At 46.4% G+C, this 24,006-nt stretch overlaps 1 protein-coding gene across 1 annotated transcript in view; it reads right to left on the bottom strand.

Annotated features, from left to right (window-relative positions):
* Positions 1-24,006, bottom strand: part of LOC143301071 (uncharacterized) — a 122,498-nt gene that overhangs the window by 67,796 nt on the left and 30,696 nt on the right. Inside the window, exon 2 of the mRNA XM_076615076.1 lies at positions 17,866-18,007. The gene's annotated coding sequence lies outside the window, so the exon portion shown is untranslated. The remainder of the gene's footprint in view (positions 1-17,865; positions 18,008-24,006) is intronic.

Raw genomic sequence — 24,006 nt, 5'->3', positions numbered from 1 at the left:
CCAAAAAGTGTTGAAATATATTACATTATTTGGAATTGAATTTTACCCAAAACACTTGTACTGCCTCCCTTCAGAAGATACGAATTACACTTAGCACCAATTTTAGACATTTTGAGTCTACAGTCTTACAGTTTTTCTCCTGACCGATGTATGATCCATGATCGACATTTATGTATACGTGAATTTTCTTCCCTCATGAAACAGAAATGTCTGCCCCCCCCCCCCCCCTGTCACTCCACCTCCCACACCTGAAATGAAATTTTGTGTATCCTATACACACACACACACGTTCAAACCCAAAATTTGGCCATAAACTGAAAATCAAAACCCCCTGCCAATACAACCTGATAAATCATGATCAGTAATTATCAGTTTATTGCATGGCATCGATTGAAAACTGTTTCTTTCAGATGTTTTTTTTTTTTACCACCCCCCCAACACCATTTTCACCAGGAAATGGGTGGGGCTCAGTTTGTGCCAAAAAGTTCCTCTTTCATCTTTTCCTTTGAAGGGAAAACGTCTTGTCTTCTCCATCAACGCTTCCAAAATGAAAGGGGAAAAAAAAAACTGCAGCAGATGAAAGCTTTCTAACCAGGTTATTTTTGCATGTACATGTATGATGTTTCTTGGTGTTTTGGCTTTTAAATAACATTAAAGCCAAATTACTGAGCTCCTTATTCAGATCAATCTATAGTATAATATCAGAATTTAGACATTAGTAAGCAAACTTCTATCACTGACTACAGCTAAAAAATGAAATCTGTATTATTCAACCGTGCAGGGGCACTGCTGTTTCCCAGAACAGAGAGGCAGGTGAAACACAGGGCATCATATCCATGTATGGCTTTCTTTTTCCACTTGTCAAGATTCTCTCTGTCCTCTTCATCATTCTTTTCTTTTCAGTACTGTGTCTATCCAGTATCATTAGCATCAAGAACTAGCAACTTCCTTTAAAATGAGAGGGAGACTTTTTAAATCAAACCTAGTTAGAGACTGGAAAGGAGTGATTCATTTCAGTAACATTTTTTCATTGCTTTCACTTTGTTAAATTATTTGTTTCAATCATGTGAGATGATCAGATCATGCAAAGGCATAGATCTATGAATGATGCTCAAATCACAAATCTGCACGAATTTTCTAAACTAATGCTTGCTGAAAAAGTCTTGAAACCCCCCAAAACATTCACACCTTCAGCAAAAACTACCCGTCACATCAGACCACTGCTGGGCTGACTGTTCTGCCCTGATGTCAGTGAGTAACAAATGCATTTGCAGCTAGAGAGAGAGAGAGAGAGAGAGAGAGAGAAGAGGACACTGCACTGTAGCAATGTGCTCTCCTTGGGGAGAGCATCTCAAATTTCACATAGAAAAATCTGTTGTGACAAAGAGTAACAGAATATATAAATAAATAAATAAATAAATATATATATATATATATATATATATATATATATAAAAAAATATAATGTAATGAGAATTTTGAGAAAAAACAACAACAAAACCCCCTTACCTTTGGCTAAGATGAAATTATCAAGATTTACTTTTTTTATTCTCTACACAGAAATAACACAGCCTCCTACTACGAGTCCTACCCACAGGGTGGGTTGGGAGGGAATGGGGGGATATCTTTACACAACCAGTTGAGCCCACTCTCCTCCCTGCACAAGAGGGACACCTTAGCAAGCACACTTCTTCTGGCATTGGCTGTTGGCAGTCTTTACATCACAATCATGTGTCTTGTCTGTTTGTCATTCTGGGCTGAATTCAGCAGGCAAGCCAGACAGCGCTGGTCTAATGCTATGCAAGGGGTATCTCTCTCTCTCTCTCTCTCTCTCACACACACACACACACAAGTGACACAAGACCACAGTTCGAGAGCACGCTGCATTTTGATAAGAGTGACAGTTGGGCTGCAAGAAATTAAGAAAGGTCTCTTGTTTAGCTGATGCAGGCTATACATATTGCATACATGTAAACTACCAAAGAACTGTTATTCATTCTGCTGGTACGTAACAAATAACTGCTTACCACTGTTACTTTTTCCCCAACCACTGGAATATAAAATTCCTTGCGTGTGTGTGTGTGTGTGTGTGTGTGTGTGCACATGTGTTGCAGGGTTGGGGGGGGGGGTGGCTGTCTGATGTATATATGTATGTGCCTGTAGAGTTAGTGGTGTGTACGCGTGTGTGTATGTCTGTGTGTGTGTGTGTGTGCACACATGCACATGTTGGGGGAAGAGGGGAGTTTCTGATGTGTACATGTATACATCACATGTCTGTAGTGTGCATGTGTATACATGTGCCTATAGAGTGAGTGGTGTATGCCTGTGTGTGTGTGTGTGTGTGTGTGTGTGTGTGTGTGTGTGTGTGTGTGTGTGTGTGTGTGTGTGTGTGTGTGTGTGTGTGTGTGTGTGTGTGTGTGTGTGTGTGTGTGTGTGAGTGTGTGCGTGTGTGTGAGTGCGTGTGCTGGGGTTGACGGGGGTGTCTAATGTGTACATGTATACCTGTGTCTGTAGTGTGCATGTGTGTCTATAGAGCAAGCGGCGTGTATATGTGTGCATGCGCGCATGCATGTCCATGTGTGTGTACGTGTGTTATGTGCATATGTGTGCACATGTGGGAGTGAATGCATGTGCACCAGCACTGACACACATCCACGCCTGTGTGGGTGTGAGAAAGACAGCACTCTGTGTATGGTGAAGTTTTTCCGCCACATGCCGGCCATACTTTACTTCGTCTTTCGTCAACTTTTACTTAGTTTACTACATGATTTCTCTCTCTCTAAAACAATATGCTATCAGCGAAACAAAACCAAACCAAAAAAAGTGCTGTCCCTCTGGCACTCTCTATTCGTCAGCATGGGCCACGTTCACTCACCACAACACCACAGCTGATGCCTATTCCTTCTTTTCTCTCCTATTCTATTCTGTGCTGCCGGCTGATTCACTCTTTTCGTCAATCCATAGAAATGAATCATAACTTGCCAACTGCCTCACACTCGCACTCTTGACTCTTAAAAAATGGGGGGGAAAAAAGAACGAAAGAAAGAAAGAAAAAAAAAAAGGGGGGGGGGGGGGGACACCTTTCTCTTGTCAGGGAAGAAGTGGGGTGGAGGGCAGGGGTGGACTCACCTTCTTTCCCTCTCTCTCTCTCCCCCACGTTCTCTCCCCTCCGGCATTCCGAAGACAAGAAGCTCGGGGTCGAATTAATCCTGGGACGACGTCAAGTCATTAATCCACAGCCTCCATCTCTCTCTCTCTCTCTCCCTCCTCGCCAGGAACTTTGAACGGCCTGCTTGCCCCCCCCACACCACACACACACTCACACCGCCACTCATGCAGGAGGTAGCTAGCTAAACTGTATGTGTTGTGGGGGAACAGCACGACTTCACACACAAACGCTCTCTCTCTCTCTCTCTCTCCCTCGATCAGTATCACACGTAGAGAGGAGCGCTCCACCACATTCCGAGATCTTTCTGCCTCGTCGCCAAAAGACAGGCCGCCTTTCACTCTCTCTCTTCTCGAGAGTTCAGCTTATCCAAGCCACCGCCGCCGCCACCACCACCACCACCCCCCAACCAGAGACACGACGATGATGTAAACTGGCAAAGCTTTTTAAAACAACAAGTCCCGAAGCCAAAATCAGGGTAGATCGTGGAGAGGGTAGTAGGTATGGTGGGGGGTGGGGGGCAAACTCTCTGGATCCAGAATAACACACACTTTTTTTCTTCTTCTTCTTCCTCTTCTCTCTCTTTCACACCCCCACTACTCCTCCTCGCACCACACCACTCAGTCACTCACTTCCAAACAACAAAAAACCCCACACCGCACCACACCACACCACACACCACACACTATATCACTCTCAGCTGTAGTGTGTCGGCAAGCCACCACGCAGGGCAGGTAATCCAGTCCAAGGGAGACAAATCGCCCCGTTTCCCCCCCCTCCGTGTGTGTGTTTCACTCCCCCGAGCACAGTTTACACACACGCACAGCGCGTCGTGCTGCCATATCCAGTCTCCGGCCGCCTCAAACTAGTAAAGGGGAGGGGAGGGGAGGGGAGGGTGGTGGTGGTGGGGGGGGGGGGGGGGGGGGGGGGGGGAGCTGGCTTCTATTCCCTTCCTCCCTCCCCCCTTGGTCTTGAATGATTGCATGCACAAATCAACATGGCGGCGCGGGGGCCACAACACAAGGAAGAGTGTGATTCTTGTACACAGAAAGGAAGGCAGGAAAAAGAAAGGGAGCGAGAGAGAGAGAGAGAGAGCGGGGTGGGGGTGGGCTGTGGGGGGCTCCCCCCCCCCTCCCTCCCCCCACACTGACAAGGCAATCAGCGGAGAGGTTGGCACTCAGACACACAACGAACGATACTGACTCCTCCTCCACCCCACCCCCCCCCCCCCCCCCCGCTCCTTTACTGCTTGTATTGCTGCTCCTCCGCCTCTTCCTCCTCTGCTTTCCTCCACTACCCCCCTGTCTTTACACCCTGGGCTTGTATGCCGCCCCACAACTTCCTGTTCTCACTAGCCGTTGTGCTGTACACTACTACTACTACTACAGAGTACCACACACACACACACACACACACACACGGGCCGTGCCCTCGCTAAACTTTAACCCCACCCCACCACCACCAAAGTCCGGCAGCAACCGGCAACGCTTTTCTCTCTCTCTCTCTCTTTTTTTTTTTTTTTTTTTTTTTTTCAAATAATAAATTCAGTGCCACCACCCCGTTGTATTGTCCGATTTCACTTGGCCCTCTGAATGGCCTGAACCCATTACAGAAAATCCCTGGCAAGACAAACACGCTACACGGGACTCCCCTGTTCAGTGCACGGCCGGGTTCATAGCGAAGTTCAGTGTGTATGAAATACAACTCAGGGAGGTAAAGGGGGTGGGGGTGGGGGGTGGGGGGATGAATGTGACTCTTACCCTACCTCACCCCCTCCCACCACCAGCACGTCCCTACTGACTTGGCCGCTGTTTGTGGAGAGGAAGAAAAAAATGTTAGGGGTGAAGGGGGGCTGCGGTTGGGGGAACAAGGAGGGGGGGGGGGGGGGGAAGGTGAGCATTTGTAGGTGTTTCTCAAAGCGTGAAGCCTGGCTTTAGAACAAGCGCCACAGAGAGACACACACAGTTTCGCTCTGTTCTGGGGGCCCTCCTCTCTCTCAATATTGACAAGCAGGCCTCCTTGTTCCCTCGCGCTTTTGCGACCTTCGACACTGCCTCGCTGCTGATCTGATCATCTTGAGCACGAAACCAACCATGCGGATTCTTCAGTGTTTCTACAACATTCCAAATTCATCACCACACAACCGATTATATATATATATATATATATATATATATATATATATATATATATATATATATATATAAAGAAAAAAGAGACAAATTTGGCTTTCGCGCAACAGCGGAGTCGTGCGCGTCCAGCTTTCGTTGTGTGGGTCTCAAGTTCGAATTCCATTAAGTGGGAAGAGCGGTGATTTTTTCTCTCTCTCCAGTTTTTTGGTGTTTTTTTTTCTCTCTCAAGGCCTGACTATGCGCATTGGGTTACGCTGCTGGTCAGGCATCAGTTTGCTTCAGCTTGGCAGATGTGGTGTAGCGTATATGGATTTGTCCGAACGCAGTGACGCCTCCTTGAGCTACTCACACTGATACTACACCAACGAAGACACAGACATGCTGATGCCTAAACATTCTTCACATGAGACCCCCCAAACCCCACACCCACACTTTATTAAGTTAAAGTCCATGTCAACCACTACTACAAGAAAAAAAAACAAAAAAACAAACATGCAGGTTTCACTTTTATTCTCATTGTCCAAGCTAAGCTGTATGTAAATTAAATGTGAGTGTAATAACCGTGCAGATTCCCCCATCCCCACCCCTACAAAACCACGGAATTATGGTCCATGACAGCAACAACAGTGAACACCCTTTGGCCTTATGGCACGTGTAATAATAATTAAAAAAAAATTTTAAGTAATAACTAAGAAAAAAAAATTAATCGGGATCTCATTTACCGGAAATTAGCGCATAGAATTCTAACAAGGCAGGGATGGTACTGGAATTATATGCTACCTGGGTACTGAACATGATGATAACAACACTTAAAGCAACGATAACATGCCCCTCCCCTACTTTCTCTTTCTCTCTCTCAGCTCTGATTAATAAAAATTATGGAAGGTTGTGACAGGCCACTGCGGCACACAGGGTGTGTGCCACGGTTTTATGAATCAAGTCCCAGGTGCTCGCTTGGCGATGTGGTGTCTCGAGTAACCTCCGTCAGTCACAGTCCAATCGATCGCTGGGTCGTCGCTCCAGGCTTTCTGTCAGCTGTTATTTGGGAATCACCGGTACAGTGAATGCATGCATTAGTCTTATCAACCCCAAAATGCATGGAGCTGGCAACAAACTAATTTTTTTTCCACATATAAGTGGCATATTCACCGGCGTCAAAGAAAAATTCCAGATCGACAAAGTGGTCACTGGTGAAATACACACATTCCTTCTGGTACATGTGTTTACAAGAGAGAGAGAGAGAGAGAGAGAGAGAGAGAGAGAGAGGGGGGGGGGGGAGGGGCAGGGAGAGGGAGGGAGACAGAGACAGAGACAGAGGGTTCGCATCATGTGCTTTGTGGCGTCATTGTGTCTCCAAAGACTTTTCTTAATAATATTTTTTTGGGGTTCCCATGACCATTCAATGAGTGAGTCACACACACACACACACACACACGGTGACACACAAACCTGATTCATGGTGACACACTGTCAGACAGAGGGACAGAGAAAGACACACAGAGAGAGGAGCACTGATAATTTTTTTTTTTTTTTTTTGGTCAGTCAGTGGAGTTGAGTCACAAGATATGAAAGAAGCAATGAGAACAACCACGCACAACATCACTATCCGAGGAAAAGGGGTGTTTTCCCCAGGCGCCACACACACACACACACACACACACATAGGGAGAGGAGAGAGAAAGCCAGTTGACAAGAAGGGCACAGCGAGCAGGGTAGGGTAGGGTAGAGAGCGAGGAGTTTGTAAAGCCGCCGCCACTGAGAACCTGATACTGTGATAGGTACACGCTTTGTTATGACTAAAGGGGTGCCGCCGTGCCGCACCACTCCGTTCTTTCTCTGTGTGTGTGTGTAAGAGAGAGAGAGAGAGAGAGAGAGAGAGAGACTGAGAGAGAGGGGGCGGGTGGTGGTGGGGGGGGGGGGGGGGGAGAGAGAGAGAGAGAGAGAGAGGAAAGGGTGTGTGCGTCTGTGCGTGCGTACAATTATGTTTGCGTCTGTGTATGTGTATGTGCCTTCGCGCGCGTGTCTGTATGAGTGAATGAATAAGTGAGTGAATAAGTGAGTGAATAAGTGAGTGAGAGTGTGTGTGTGTGTGTGTGTGAGAGAGAGAGAGAGAGAGAGAGTCTGTATGTGTGAATGTACACGCGAGACCCGTTCCCATGACAGCCCTTTGCCTGCTGCCCCTTGCTTCCCCCCCCCCCCCACCCCCCTCAACACCCCCACCGTCCCCCTCCTACAGAACATTAAAGGCCCCAGGCAGGGGCCAGTGTGTGAACACACAGCGCCGAGGTCCCTTTCCACCACAGCATGGGCTGGAAAAAAAAAAACAACAACAAAAAACCCCACAAAAAACAACCACTACAACAACAGCAACAGAGATAAACGAACAAACAACAACAGCAAAAAGTTGCAGCAGTACCAATCCGGTTACTTCGCACATACCTCTGGCTTACTATTGCAAGTCATTATGGAACAACGACAACAGCGGGGGAGGGAGGGTGGAACGAGGGGTGGGGTGAGGTGGGGTTGTGGGGAGGGGGTGCGTGGTTGGAGGGCTGAACAACACTCCCTTTAGGGTCCAATCTGGACATGGGGTGGGGGTTAAGGGAGAAGGTGGTGCTCTGAACTCGACAACTTCAAACGTTCAAAAAAGCCCATTTTACCTCTCCTTCTTCAGCGATCTGTTTGACTGTGTGCCATGCCCCCCCCCCCCCCCCCCCCCCCCCAACACACACACACACATTCTTCAGTTGTATTAACGAACAACGGCGCGCAACTCATTCAACTGTTGGGGGTCATCGATGATTCGTCCAGAATGCATGACATACCACCACAAGAGTTTTGACCTTTGTCTCTGAATATCTATTGCTGGAATACTGTTATGATTAATGATTATTACACAGAGCTCCCAACCTTTAAGAAGCTGAAACAACTATATTGTGTATTTATAAGCGTGCGCGTTTGTGTCGTGTGTGTGTGTGTGTGTGTGTGTGTGTGTGTGTGTGTGCGCGCGCGCGACAAACTGAGCGCTCAGTTTTAGCTAACGTTATCTTGATACATTTTCTAAGCTGCTGCTGCTGTTGATGACGACCCTACCACGCCTCCCAAACACGACCACGCACACACACACACACACACGTACACACACACGCACACATTTCTGCAGTACAGAACTGCAAACAATAAGAGTACACAATCAGCAACCGGCACCCAACTACCACAATGAAACAAAAACGACAGAGTCCACGGACTTTTTTTTTTTTTTTTTTTGTTGTTGTTGTTGTTGCCAGTATCCTCCTCCATCGTCTCTCCTGACCCACTCCCCCGCAACACACACACACACACTCTCTCTCTCTCTCTCTCTCAGCATGTCCCTCTTTTCAGCCTCTCTCTCATTCTCTCAGCCTGTACTGTCCCTCGGAGTCTCTCTCGGCTTATCTTTCTCAGCCTTTCTCTCCCTCTCCCTCACAGCGTCTCTCAGCCTATACTATGTCTGTCTGTGTCCGTCTGTCTGTCTCTCTCAATCAATCTTTCTCAGTACTGCCTTTCTCTTCCTCATTCTCACAGCGTAAGTAGTGCCCCTTACTCTGTAATAATATAAGCCAGTGTCTCTCTCTTCCACCCCCTCTACTCCTCTCTCTCTCTCTGTCCCTCTCTTCCCAAAACCTCTCTCGCCTGCCTTCAAGATGAAAAGGTCTGCCTGCTGCCACGAGACCAGTCCACTTCTATTCTCTCAGTGTGCCGCCAGACGTGAGATGGGGGATCAGAATAAGAGAGACAAAGGGAGGAGGAGAGAGAGAGAGAGAAAGAAGGACGGGGAAGAGGAGGAGGAGGAGGAGGAGGACGAGACACGAGATGATGACATGGGGAAGGGGGGTGTAGGAGGGAAGGGGCAGAATGGAAGCATTCCTGTCCACAGACACACACGCACAGCGGGGGAGGGAGGGAGGGGGGTGGGGGTGGGGGTGGGGGTGAGGGAGTAAGGGGAGAACCACAGGTCGTGCGAGCAAAGCCCCTAAACATGGATGGGGGTGGAGGAAGGAGTGGGGAGGTGAGGTCAGGGTTATCCAAAAGTAGCGGTGAGTGACTGCGACACTTCAAGGTGATTATATAATGCTGTTCTTCTGGCACTATATGTACCACCCAAAATAAACAAGAGAAAGAAAGAAAAGGACACTATAATAAAATGGCTGACAAAACGATCGGCAATGCAACGCTTTATCTCTCTCTATCCCTCTCTCCCTCACACACACACACACACACGCGCGCGCGCCTCCACACAATCAGACGAAACAACATCCCCTTGCACACCATACTGAAGACACTGAAGTTTGTGCCAAGCACTGGGCGATCAAAATGACGTGGTCTTATTCATCCATTCTAAGCAGTGTGATGCCGTACCAAAAGACTGGCAGCGATCAGAAATCAGTAATCCTTCACGTATACCAACCTCTACTTCTCCACTTAGCTTCTCTTCTAACCGACTAACCGATGCACAGAGAGAGAGAGAGAGAGAGAGAGAGAGGGAGGGAGGAAGGGGGAGAGAGAGGGGGGGGGGGGGGAGAAGGGAGGGGAGAGACCCATCCGACTCCTAACCCGAGTAGAGAGAGAGAAACAGAGAGACAGACAGAGACACAGAGAAAGAGTGAGACAGAAATAAAGGGAGGGGGAAGAGGAGAGAGAGAGAGAAGTGGAGGGGGGGGGAGGGGGGGGGGGAATCACGGAGATATGAGAGACAGATAGTATGTGGACTTATTATTACAGTATATAACAAAAAAGCCAGAATGACACACACACACACACACACACAGAGAGAGAGAGAGAGAGAGAGAGAGAGAGAGAGAGAGAGAGAGAGAGACAGAGAGAGAGAGACAGAGAGAGAGAGAGAGAGAGACTTAACAAACAACTACAATAACTGTTGTTTTTTGGAACGACAAAGTTACACAATCTTTTCTTCCTCCTCCTTTACTTTTAAGGAAGTTTCAGGGTTTCTTTTTATTCGCCAGCACGCCAGCTAAAGCCGTAATGGGAAGCTGCAAAGCAGCACTGGCTTCAAGTTGCTTCCCTTTGTCTTACAGCGACAGTTAATGTCCTTGGCTGTTTTGCTTTTGTTCTGTTTTGTTGTCGTTCTTGAAATCGAATAACATCCAGATATAAGTTCTGTAACTTTTCACAAGACAAAGGCACTTAAACCAAACCGTTGCAGGCAGCAATGGTTTGTCCTCCTTAGTGAAGTGGCACAGCATTTTACTCTGCAAACAGCCATGGTCTGAACAAAAAGTGCCTTTGAAGAGTAACATGCAGGGCTAGATTCTTTGTTTGACATTTTCTCTTATCTTCGCCTTTCACGCTTTCCCAAATCATAAATAATATCCGTCCCATTCCTTTTTACTGTGACATGCGGGGGAGGAGGGTTAGGAAGGGGGCTCCGTCACACACTGATTTTTTTTTTTTTTTTTTTTTTTTTTCCCAATCCGATAATTGTGACCTCTGGGCATGAGACCACCACTTTCCGGACAGGAGATGGGAGAGACTGACAGACAGGACAAGACTCATGGATGGCGGCTTGGCTTTCTTTTCCCCCAGTTCAGTGTCAAAGTCTTTCTCCATGTCATCTCTGATCACCTCCGCCTCCTCACCCTCTCTCTTTCTACCCCCTCCTCCTCCCCCCCCTCCCTTCCTTTTGTTTTGCCCACCCCCTACAACCCTCCTCCACCCCAAGTCGTCCAGCCAAGTCCTGGGTGCGGGCCGCGCGATCTGAAATGCCCACAGACTGATTCCGACTCCGACAATTTTTCCCCTGCGTCTTTGTTTTGGCGCGGGGGGTGGGGCTTGGGGGTGGGGTTCAGATTAGAGGGAAGCAGGGTGGGAAAGAGGGAAGTAGGGTGGGAAAGAGGACAGGGGGACCCTCCAAATATTGTCTAGGCCGGTGATTCGGGCAGCGGCCTACAAGGCTGTCAATTTGTCCTACAATCCTTGTTCTAGTATATAAGCTGGCGTTGGAGTTGGAAGAAGAAGAGGAGGAGGAGGAGGCTGATGATATCGTCTGCAAACCTTCCAGACTCTCTGGTGATAAGACTCATCTGTCTGTCTCCCTTGGGACTTGTCCGGAATGACAACGCGTCTTCAGTCTGTCAGTTCACTCACTCACTCACTCACTGCCGGAGGGTGAAAATCATGACCGTCGATGACGAGCAAGCATTCCTTGCCGTAATCCTCCCGTCTTTTCTGGTGAACGAACGGCTTAAGGCAGGACTGGCGACAGGTTTTGCAGGTCACACGCACTACACTACTCTACGCTACCACTGTAGAGCGTTCAATACCACCCAGATGATCGCACACAGCAGCCATACACCAAAGCTGGGAAATGATTTGTGACACACGTCAAAGCACACATAACACACAGTCTGTGCAGGTTGTCTTCACACCAACGTTCAGTGCCGTGTCCCACATTGATAAAAGTTTTGCTGAGCTTCACGTGACTTCTTCGCCCGCCTGCCCGCCCGACTCAACTTGTGCGTCCTCACACACACACACACTCACACTCAAAACACACGTCATATGGGCTTTAGACCGCCAGAATTCAAGAGCTGGATAGCACACACACACACACACACACACAACAAGATCAGGGCCACGATCGGAACCTACCTTCATTCACCCGACCGTAAATATTAATTCTATGCGGAGTCTGGTTTCTTTAATTACTTCCACACACACACACACACACACACACACACACACACACACACACACACAGAGCAATTTAATATCACTTGTATAGTACACTACCCTTCAGAACACGCACACCACTAAGTCTAACGGACTTTAAAAAAAAAAATCTTTCCTTTTCTTTTTTCAAATCAGAAACGTTACAAAGTGGCCGGTTGCACTTTTCGTTTTGTGTGGCGACAAGAATGATAAGCTGAAATGTGAGGAGAACACGTTCGCTCTGATCAAATCGTAATTTTCATGTCAAAAGTAGTTGTTGGCTTTTGTGCACATGACCAATGCTATGCTTTCCATTCCATCCCCGACCCCAGTCCACACTTTCACCACCATACACACACACACACACAAGCAAGCAAGCAAGCAAGCGCGCGCACACACACACACACACAGTCCCCCCCAACCCCTACCCTTACACACACTCTCTCTCTCTCTTCGGTCTCACCTCCTCTCTCTCTCTCTCAAGGTGGCATGGCACAGCAACAGCAGTCAAGTGTGACAGCTTGCATCGCCACGACTCAGTCACATTCGGTTTTTTGTACTGTACATGTACCGATCCACTCATCCCGAATGCGCGCCGTACGAAGCCCAGCTGTGTCTGGGTACTTTCAGAGTACAGACACACGCGAGCACGTGCGAGCGCGTACACACACACACACACACACACATTCTCGCACATGAGCATGGATGCGCGCGCGCACACACACACACACACACACACACAACACAAAACACACACATCGTCCGATCCATCTTGCACAATTCATCTCCTGTCTCAAAATCAATGACTGACTCTCTCTCTCTCAATCAAAACTATGAAGCTGTGACTTGCGCCATACCTGTGTCACATCCTAGCTGATCAGGGAAGTAGGCCTGTCACCAAACGTGGCGACATTCACCCTGACCTGACAGTAACTTTATATCAAAGGCAGTCTCTTTTTGTGTAGGACTCGGCCCTCCACTCTATTCACACACCTCGCTCTGTCTCTCTCTCACACACACACGCACACCACACAATCTCCATCACCACCCACCCTCTTCACCTCTCGCTTTCTCATGCAAAAGGCATAGCTCAACAGCGTAGCGTACAGACACCAACTTGAACCCAAGTGTGACAGCTTGCAACGCTATAAGTCACCCACAGTTTGGAATTCATACCAGTTCACTCATCCGTAACACCATGCAAAAACCCAGCTCTGTGTCTGGGTACTTAGTAAATGCTCGCATGCACGCACGCACGCACGCACACACACACACACACACACACACACACACAATTTCCATCATTTTACATAATGTCTTTGGATTGCGAAAGTTGTTGTCTAAATTTCTGTCATTTGAAAACGACATGCACTTTACCTGTCCTGGTTGTTGATCAGGTCAGCTACACTGTTATGGGTAATCCCAATAACAATCACTGATGGGTGCAACAGCCAAGAGTGCTTCAATCATTGGACTTTCAATCTGATTGTCCAGGGTTTGAACCCCTATGCAGTGTCTGGTGTGTTAAGGGCAAACATTTTCCCCATCTCTCATGTACAAGCCTGCTGGTGCCTGAGCCTCCTTCATGTGCAAACACATGCTAAAGAAGAAATACACATACGTCGACATTTGGCGGGCTATGAAAACAAACCAGCATGTGTATCCCTGAGAACGGAATATGGCTGCCTACTGGGCCAGGAAAAAAAAGATCATACACATAAAAGCACATTCACACATACAAGTGAGTTGCAGCCGAAAAGTGCAACAACAACAACAAAAGAAAAAGAAAAGAGAGTGTCAATCACACAAAGTCTTAACTTCACAAACCCATTTTACTGCTTACAGTGAAGTGGTGACTGCCAGCGAACATACATCTATCCAAACTTTCACTTTATCACTGTCACTTCATGACCTCTGCAAAAATCTGACAAATCCACTTCAGCCTCTGGCAAGCTTCAGTTGACACTCAAGGAACTAAGATCTCACACAAAGAACAATTTAAGAAATTCAGGGACTTTTGTCAAACTCTGTCTCATCGTAAGCTGAGACAGACAGAGACAGAGACAGAGAGGCAGACAGACAGAGAGACAGACAGAGATGGGCGCAATAGCCGAGTGGTTAAAGCGTTGGACTTTCAATCTGAGAGTCCCGGGTTCGAATCTCGGTAACGGCACCTGGTGGGTGAAGGGTGGAGATTTTTCCGATCTCCCAGGTCAACAGATGTGCAGACCTGCTAGTGCCTGAACCCCCTTTGTGTGTATATGCAAGCAGAATATCAAATACGCACGTTAAAGATCCTGTGGAAACAAGAACATAGCCAGCATGCACATCCCTGAAAACGGAGTATGGCTACCTACGTGGCGGGGTAAAAACGGTCATGCAAGTAAAAGCCCACTCGTGTACATACGAGTGAACGTGGGAGTTGCAGCCCACGGACGAAGAAGAAGAAGAAGAAGAAGAAGACAGACAGACAGACAGACAGAGACATTCAGCTTCAGATGATTTATTCAACTCTTCAAGGCCACATCCACATATGAACAAAGTGCTATAACAGCGTTCATTATGTCACTTATACTATCACCACAGAGACAGACAGAGAGAGAGAGAGAGAGAGAGAGAGAGAGAAAACAGTTTCAAGCGATAGGGAAAAGTGGACACAATGATGTAACATGATTAACTCACTCAGTACGGCCAGTCCTCTCTTCTCCTCTACACAGACCCCTCGGATGTCCAGTGGGTGTTTTAACGACCAAACCTTTAGCTTCCGTCGTCAGAACTGTGGTATTCTTTGTCAACATTCACCTCTTCAGTATAAGAGCGTTCCGCTTGCAATATTTTGATGATGGTAAGTGGCATGAAACGCTGTTAACGCCGTCTCTTTCGCCGTTCGTATGGAAAGAGTTAATATGTCAGTTCCACTGCTGAACAAATGATTTTACCCCAGTTTGATATAACATAGTAACTGCATACATGCTTTATTCAAGAGAGAGTGCGAGAGAGTGAGTGAGTGAGTGCGTGTGTGTGTGTGTGTGTGTGTGTGTGTGTGTGTGTGTGTGTGTGTTCGCTGTCTTGTTCAGTCACTGTCCAGTTCCATGCATTCTCAGCACATGCACATCCACTCAATGTCTGGGCTTTCTCATTATTTAGTGACCACTCTGAAATGAACAAATAACAACTATATAAACAGGCAAACTATAAACAGCTATGTTAAGTAAAACAAAGGTTTGTGTGCGTTCCAAGATTACATTACCTCCCCTTAACCGTTTCACCTGGATGGGGCATCTCTCCCTGAAGAAATTAACTTTGCTTTATTCAGATTAAAAAAAAAAAAATAAAAATTATGAAGAAAGGTTTATCAAGATTTTTTTTAATTCAAATTCTTTGTACTGGGTATCACAAATGAAGTCTGTCAAAGATGAGTTCAAAATCAAATTAGCAATTGAGAAAGAAATTAATAAAAAAATTTAAAAAAGTAGTCCATATAGAACTTATTTAAAAAAAACAAAAAAAACATATATATTCTAATGAAGTTAGCTTCATCAAGATTTAAAAGAAACATCGTTATTGTCAGTAACAATTCAAACCAAAGAACTAGTTGTTCTGCTTAGCTAAGAACAGCAAAGAAACAGCTGGCTGAGTAAAAAGAACAGCCTTGCCCTGGTTTGTCTATCTGGTATTTGAATGATGATCTGATCTGATTTGATTCTGTTTGTACACCCCAGGACTGGTGTAACCTCATCTCTGAGGGAGGCTTTCAGTGAACTGCCAGCATCTACGCTTATCAGTAATATCACTCTTCCTCGTTCTCTCTAACAGTCACACACCTGCACGCACACATCCTCATGCACACACACACACACAAGCACACACATTGACACAACATGCACACTCACACCCACCGACAGAGAACTAACAGTCGCACTAAACGACCACCAAAAGAAAGAACACCTGCTGCCAGCGAGGCAAGACTCACCCCCACCCACCTACCCACTCATGCCATCCCTCCAACTCTCATTCTCCCCTCACGCCGCCACCTAAAAGCCCAGCTGTAGCGACACCACCACCAAGTGCCAGCTTTGCACTCGGGTGTGACAGCTCAGGTGTGACAGCTCGGACACACTGTGGAGTCAGTCCCGTTCAGCTTGGAGAACCACCTACACGGTTTATCTTCACTCAACCCTAACACACCACACAACAAAACCAACACTTGTGTCTGGGGTTGTTTTACCAGTCAATGACACACATAGCATGATGTCCGTCTCTCATTCCACCCCCCCACCCTCTCTGACTTACACTTGAGGCTATCACTGAGTGTACAGGTAGATCAGATAAGCCCGGCCATAACGGCCAGTGGAGGTCCATTCCAACCAGATTAGAAGTTCACCCCGAGCAGACTGGTCACATCCCCCCCCCCCCCCAACACACACACCCTGCCTGTCTTTCTATGTGTCTGACTGACCAACACCTAACCTCACAACATGCCATCTTATGTGCATGTGTACACCTGCACGCACACATTTACGACACATGCACACATTTCATTTTGGTTGGTAACTGACGCACAGGCCAACACTGAATATCATGTGCAAAGGCCGAAAAACACACACACACACATTGACGAATACCACATATTTTCACCTGACAATGAACCAGAAAACTGACACACTGGACAGGCATAATAGCAGAGTGGTTAGAGAGCTGGACTTTCAATCTGGGGGTTGATCAAGGTACCACCACATGGTTAGTCAAGGGCAGATACTGATATATGGTACGGTGCTTGTGCATGTTAAACATCCCATAATTCATGTCAGTATTCAATGGGTTTTATTACTTTTAAAACATGAACACACCCAGACCCTGAAAACAGAGAATGGCTGCCTATAACCAAGGCAAAATTGGTCATACATATACCTGTAAAAGCCTACTCCGAAGAGACTTTAAAGCAGATGAAGTGGAAAAAGAAAAAGTGACACATTTTGATTTTCACATGTGCTCACAACACACAACAGTTTAACACACACACACAAACACAAAGTTAATAATACTTCACTTCTCTCCCTATACCTACAAACACAAAGTTAATAATACTTCACTTCTCTCCCTATACCTACCCACCAATTCCCTTGCCACCCCTCTTCCACCCCTTCCCCCACACACTTAGAACTCTCTTTCTCTCTCTCCCCTATACACTAAAGCACTGTTGACCACATCATCAACTTGCACTCAAGCGGTTACGTCTTCTGACCAGTTGTCACACCTGAGTGCAAGCTGATGATGTTACAGTAGACAGGTGATGTACATTACAGTACACAACATACACAGTGGAGTGATGGCCTGGAGGTAATGCATCTGCCTAGGAAGCGAGAGAGAATCTGAGCGTGCTGGTTCGAATCACGGCTCAGCCGCCGATATTTTCTCCCCCTCCACTAGACCTTGAGTGGTGGTCTGGGTGCTAGTCATTCGGATGAGACGATAAACCGAGGTCCCGTGTGCAGCATGCACTTAGCGCACGTAAAAGAACCCACGGCAACAAAAAGGTTGTTCCTGGCAAAATTCTGTAGAAAAATCCACTTCGACAGGAAAAACAAAGAAAACTGCACGCAGGAAAAAATACAATAAAAAAAAAGGGTGGCGCTGTAGTATAGCGACGCGCTCTCCCTGGGGAGAGCAGCCCGAATTTCACACAGAGAAATCTGTTGTGATAAAAAGAAATACAAATACAAAATACTTTTCTAACCCTTTTTCTCCCACAGTACATGTTACCTTACAGTCCTTGTGGGTGACGCTTACACGCTGTGCTAACAGCCCCCACACCAGTGTAAGAAGAAGAAGACAAAAACAAAACAAAAAGAAACTTACCTGTGGCAGTGTCTGGGGTAACTTGACACCTGGGGGGTGGGGTGGGGGGATCTAGGCAACCAGCTCAGCTCCCTGTGTTCCCTATCGCAGCTAGAAAGCAGTCCTCCGGTCTCAGCTATCTAATTCCCAATACACCACCAATCTGCAAACAAGAGAGAAAAATTATCATCATTAAGAAAGAAAAAGAAGAAGAAGAGGAAGAAGAAAAAAAAAGAGAAAAAGTCATGAGTTGTCAGATCTGGAAAATGATTGGCAAATCTGTGTTGTTGTTTTTTTGTTTGGTTTGTTTTTGTTTTTTGACGTTAAATTTTTTTTTTTTTTAATTACAAGACAGAACATGTCACCTACAATCAAACAACAATTGTGTGCATAAATAACATGGCTGTCTTTGTCTGTCAAATGTTTTTTGTTTTGTTTTGTTTTGTTGGTTTTTTGGATGATTATCATTACCAACAGTGTTTGAAAGCATTGAAGAAGGCAGTCTTCCAATAAATCCCTTCTTTTCTTAATCACAATCTTTTCATCATTCAAAATACTATGATAATAAATGCCAAGCTCTTCTTTAACAAAAAACAAAAAAAACAAAAAAAAAAACAAAAAAAAAACACTCTAAGAAATCAAGGGACCATAAAGCCAAAGAAATTTTCACTTTGTCCCTGAAAGAAGATGTATGCCTTTCCAGGCCCTAGCTATGACACAACAATGTGTTTTGGTAGTCTGCCCACAAATACACAATGGCCCCCCCCCCATCAGGCTGAAAACATCGTGTAACAGATCACCCAAACTGCATCATCTGCAATCATCCTCATCATCACAAAGCCAACAGTCATCTTAACTCATCATGATTACTGCAGTCAATAATGTGTAAACATTGACTGATTGAATGATTGGACAAGTTGGTTTTTTTTTTTTGGTTGTTTTTGTTTTCTTTTTTCTTCTGTATTTGTTGATGTTGTTTTTGTTGTTTACTGGGTTTTTTTTTATGTTTTGTTTTGTCTTTCTCTCTGTAGTGGAGGATGCTACTGTTCGTTTTATATTGTTTGTTTCATACTGTTATCTGTATTGTATACATGTCTTTGGAAAAAAAAATTTTTTAAGTTAATAAAAAAACAACAAAGCCAACATTGTCCCCAGCATCCGCCTTCCTGCCACAGCTCAGGGAACCCCCCAGTGGTGGACCTTGGTGCAATGGGAGGAGTGATGAATGTAAATAGAAACAACAACAGACCACCATGCCCAACCCCTGCCCCACAAAGAGTGACTCCCAAGTGCACCAAGGTAGAAAAGCAGGGTTGTGGGTTCTTGTGGAGGGGTGTGGGGTGGGGTGAGAGGATGTGGATAGTGGAATCATATTTTTTTTATGCAAGCTAGACAGATCATTCCCGGTGGCCTGGGCATTGTCCAGATGTATGGGAAAGGAACACTTTGACCATGTGATGCTACCGACACATGATGCAGAATTATTTTTTTGGAATTACCAATATTGTGGGGGAAAACCCTGATGGGTGATTTTAACAGGAGGGGGGTAGTAGGGCCAGGAGGGGTGGGGAGGGGGAGGCGGGCAGAAAGGGAGGTAGATCTCCGTGACCATCACCATGAGCTCAACTTCAGGTTTCAGCTTTGGTCCTCAGCTACCAGTCTACCATCCCATTGTCCGTTTTACCAGGCAAAGACAAAACATTTCTCAGGAAAATTTATGTTTGTATGTTTTTAACAGTTTTCAGTAATTGGTTTCATGGGGAAGGAAAATCATACTTTAATAAATGGTAAAAACCTGAAATGAAAAGTCACTTCCAACAAACCTCAACATTCTGCGTCCATCACCGCATCAGCAACAAACCAAATATTTTCCAAATATTCATGAGAAAGTCAAACACATATGAACACACGCACATAGTTATGTATGAGGACAGACAGACCTAACTTTTTAACACAAAACAGACATGCAACCTTTCACAGTTCGAAGAAATAACATAGCCCAACATCAACAACAAAGGAAAAACAGCCCAGCTACAAACTACAAAACGATCACTGTGTGCGCACATGTCAATGCATGTACCCGTGTGCACGGAAACACAATAAGCACTTACTTGTACCAATATCCATCCACACGTTTGTATACATGTGTAAGATAGAGTGCATCAGCAAGAAACAGAGTGAATGTAAGCATGAAGATGTGTGTTAACACATTTCTGACAAACAGCATAATTATATTTACATTGTATTTATATTATATTGTGCACACACAAATACTTACATGTACTTGTGACATTGTGTGTGTCTAGGTCTGTGTCTATATATGTAAGTGAATGTGTGCATTGTCGCATTTCTGTCTTCAAACATCATGTGTGTATACCGACAAATAAATGTACTTGCGCATGTGCCTCCATGTCTATGTGTGTGCTGCTTGTGTGAGTACACAAAACTGACACATCAGTAAAGACTACTGTAACAAGGAGAGGCATGGGTACTGGGGATCAAAACAACACATATTCAACACCCCACCCCCCACCCCACCCCACACACCCACCTATCCCCTACACAATTTCGACCTCCTTTCCCTTGTCCCTTGAACTGATATATTTCAGTCAAATCCTGCCCTGCTCAAACCTTTCACACTCACACACCTTCAGCAAGGAATCCAGCCAGTCAATACGGGCTGTATGTAGGAGCCATGTGACGGACGGCTACTACAGGTATCTGATTGCCAAGCAAAGGCCCTGTTAGTTCAGTCAGCGAGCAAGGTAGTTTGAAATGCACAAGGTTTGGGACGGCTCACTGAACCCATAGCCCAAACTCTTCCGCCACCCAAACCCTTCCCCCACACACCCCTCTTTGATAAAACTGGGGTGGATGGTTTCCTTCGGGTGTGGTGGTGGAAGGGGGTGGGGGCCGGGGAGGGTGGGAGGTGGAGGTGGGGGTGGGGAAGACGTTCATGCGTTTACTTCGTGCGCCGAGAAGGGGAAGGTAGGGAGAGAGAGAGAGAACGTGACAGTCTCTGTACTACTTCGTACGCCGATTAGAAAGGGAGGTAGGTGGGTTTGGGAGGGGGTGAGGAGGGGTGGAAGCGCCATGACACAATCTCGTGACGTCAACCCAAAGCCAAAGACGGACAGAATGGCGCAGTTGATCTCGTGACTTAATAGTTCCCAAAAGCTGAGCAACGCAGTCCAATCCACTCTTAACAAGAAGCTCCCCACACTCCCCACTACTACGGGAGTAAAAAAAAAAAAAAAGCGACTGGATCTACTCGGTCAACCCATGGTAATTAACACTCATGAAAAAGGGGGTGGGGGGTTGCAGGATTAAAAAAAAAGAAGAAGAAAAAAGTGGGGGGGCGGAGGAGGGGGCAGAGTCGCTACACCATCCCCACGTCAATGTTCTCCAAGACCAAAGCTGAGCAACGGTATCCCACTCCATGAAAGTAAAACAGCCCCGAAGTTTAAAAAGTAAAAAGAAAAGAAAAAAAAAAAAAAAAAAAAAAAAACGACAAAAAACCTCGAATTTGTGCTTGGGTCAACCCCAGTCTCACTCACTCACTAACCACTATACCCATTACCATCTGTAGCGTTCCTTCTTACACACACCCTCCTTCTCTTCTTCAACACTCACACACACACACACACACACACAGACGTGCGGACCGACCGACACAACAACGACGACACGCTTGCTTTTCAATAGCTCCACAGCCTCGATTCTTTGAAAGGACATGAAGAAAGAAAAGGAAAGGAAGGGGGGAGGGGAGGAGGGGTGGATGTTGTGGGGTGGGGAGAGACTTGTGTGGGGGTGGGAGGGCCTAACAGTGGTGACAAAGACAGAGAGACAGAGACAGAGAGAGAGAGGGGTGGGGGTGGGGGGGGGGGGCAAAGCAGAGTGACAAAAGTCTCCCCCCCATTCGCAAGGTCTCGCTTGACTGAACAAACCGAAAGGACTCGTTGGGGGACTGGGGGGAGGAGGGCTGGGAAGGGGTAGGTAGGGTGGTGGTGGAAGGGGGGGGCGGTGGTGGTTCGGCGGGGGGCTGCCGATCTAAATGTGATCATCCTCGTCCGCGGCATCGGCCAACAAAAGGCATGTGTGTTTGCGCGGAAATGCCTCTGCGCGCTGCTTCATGGCTTGGCTTGGCTTGGCTTGGCTTGGCCCACCGCCCCACCAATAATAGAAGGGAAGGTTCGTTCCGTGAGGGGTAGGTAGGTATAGTAGGGGTATAGTAGTAGAGGTGGGTACTATGGATGGCATCTGTAGTGGTAGCAAAGGAGAGTGTAGATGGAGGTACACTCTCTCTTTGGTGGGAGTACACGTCTTCAAGCAAGCAAGCCTTTCTTCCTTCCAACCCTGCCACCTGTTGTTGACGGCAGACCGGCAGAGCTGGCTGACCAAGGGTTTCTCCTTGCAGGTCATCTATTTTTGAAATCCGTGCCCCTGATCGAGTCCTCGCTCTCTCTATCTCTCTCTGATGGACTGACCTCCCCCTCCTCCCCCCCCCCCTCTCCCCCGTGTGTGTGTGTGTGTGTGTGTTGAAGGCTTCACATTTCACTCAAACACTGTACATATGTCGAGATGACTCACCGCCATCGAAAGGCATGCACATTTCTTTTTAAGTTTTTGTCATTTCCCCTCCATCTCCAGTGACCGCTTCAACAATGATAGCGGCATCCATAACCACCCCAGTTAAGTTTTTTGTTGTGTTTTTGTTGTTGTTGTTGTTGTTGTTTATTTTGGTTTTCATTGTTTGAAACTGTGATATCGAACCCTTCCCTCTCTCCATCAAGCAAGCACATTCACTTCCTGAAGTGATTTACCAGGTTGTTTTTTTGGTTTTTTTTTTTGTTTGTAAAGTTTTGTTGTGTTTTCAAAACTCATTTAACAACAACAGAAAGTGTATAAGACACCACTGATTTATTTACTTTTGAAAACGGCACAACAGATTCAAACAAAAACAACAAGACAAAACGGGGGGGGGGGGGGGGGGGGGGGAACACGCACTGGGTGAATTCCAAAAGCGCTCTCTGCCAACTTCCGCGGGTTCCAAGAAAGCGTAAAAAGGGAGATGGGAGAGGGAAGTGAGGGCAGTTCTGTTTGTTGTTGTTGCTGCTGCTGCTGCTGTTGCGTTGTTGTATTTTCCAGTTGCTGACTGATGTTGTCACTGGGTGAGAACCACCACCTCATCACCACCACCACCACCCCCCCCAAAAAACAAAAACAAAACACCAACAAACCCTATTCTGATTCGCCCCGTGACGTGACACGTGTAAGTCCGATTCGCAGCACTCTTTTACCTGCTATCGCACTCTGCTATCCCTCCCTACTACTGTAAGAACGAAACATGGGCATGTAGCGGAATTGATTTATTGTTTTCAATTGCCACTGGCCGATACATCTTCTGGCGACTATAAATTCAATTTCATATTAATATTGACAGTGGCATTACTTAACTATTTTGTGTATTTATTTGTTCTGTTTATTTACTTACTGTTTATGAATGAGTTACTTGATACAAATAATATGGTGCATCAGCCGTCATGTTAAAACTGAAGTGCAATGTTGTGAGCACAGTATTAGCTTTGAGTTAGCTGATGCTCCTTTGTTTGCATTGTAATCACGTGTACTGTTGAACAATTGGTTTAAACAGTATTTTATTTGGAACACGTCACAATACAACACAGATATCGATGAACAGGACAACAAGAAAATCTTATATAATGTTGAACAATTAAAGATCATCTAAACCATTTGCCATTGGTAAACAGAAACACACACAGACGGGCACACACACACACACACACACACATAGAGGTTACATGGAGCGGATGATGTGATGTATGGTGGAATAGGTTGGTACTTGTTGTTTTTCTCTTGACCTGCATGAATGCACAGAGAGAGAGAGAGAGAGAGAGAGAGAGAGAGAGAAGAGACAGACAGACAGAGAAAAAAAACAGAGCCAGCTAAACAAAGGCAAACGGGACACACAACAACCAAACAAAACAGATGCAAGTGTGAAATTCCCGCCGCTCCCTTCAGGCGATAGCGGCGTGTGCTTGTGCGTGCGCGCGCTCGCGCGTGTGTGTGTATGTGTGTGTGTACACGCGCGCGCGCGCCCAAAGTGCACATTTCCTCGGCAGTCTCGGGGATTGGGGTAGC

This window comes from Babylonia areolata, chromosome 27 (genome assembly GCF_041734735.1).
Source record: "Babylonia areolata isolate BAREFJ2019XMU chromosome 27, ASM4173473v1, whole genome shotgun sequence".
NCBI classification, from domain to species: domain Eukaryota; kingdom Metazoa; phylum Mollusca; class Gastropoda; order Neogastropoda; family Buccinidae; genus Babylonia; species Babylonia areolata.
Note: the sequence above shows the minus strand (reverse complement) of the source record. Positions and strands in the feature narration are given on the sequence as shown.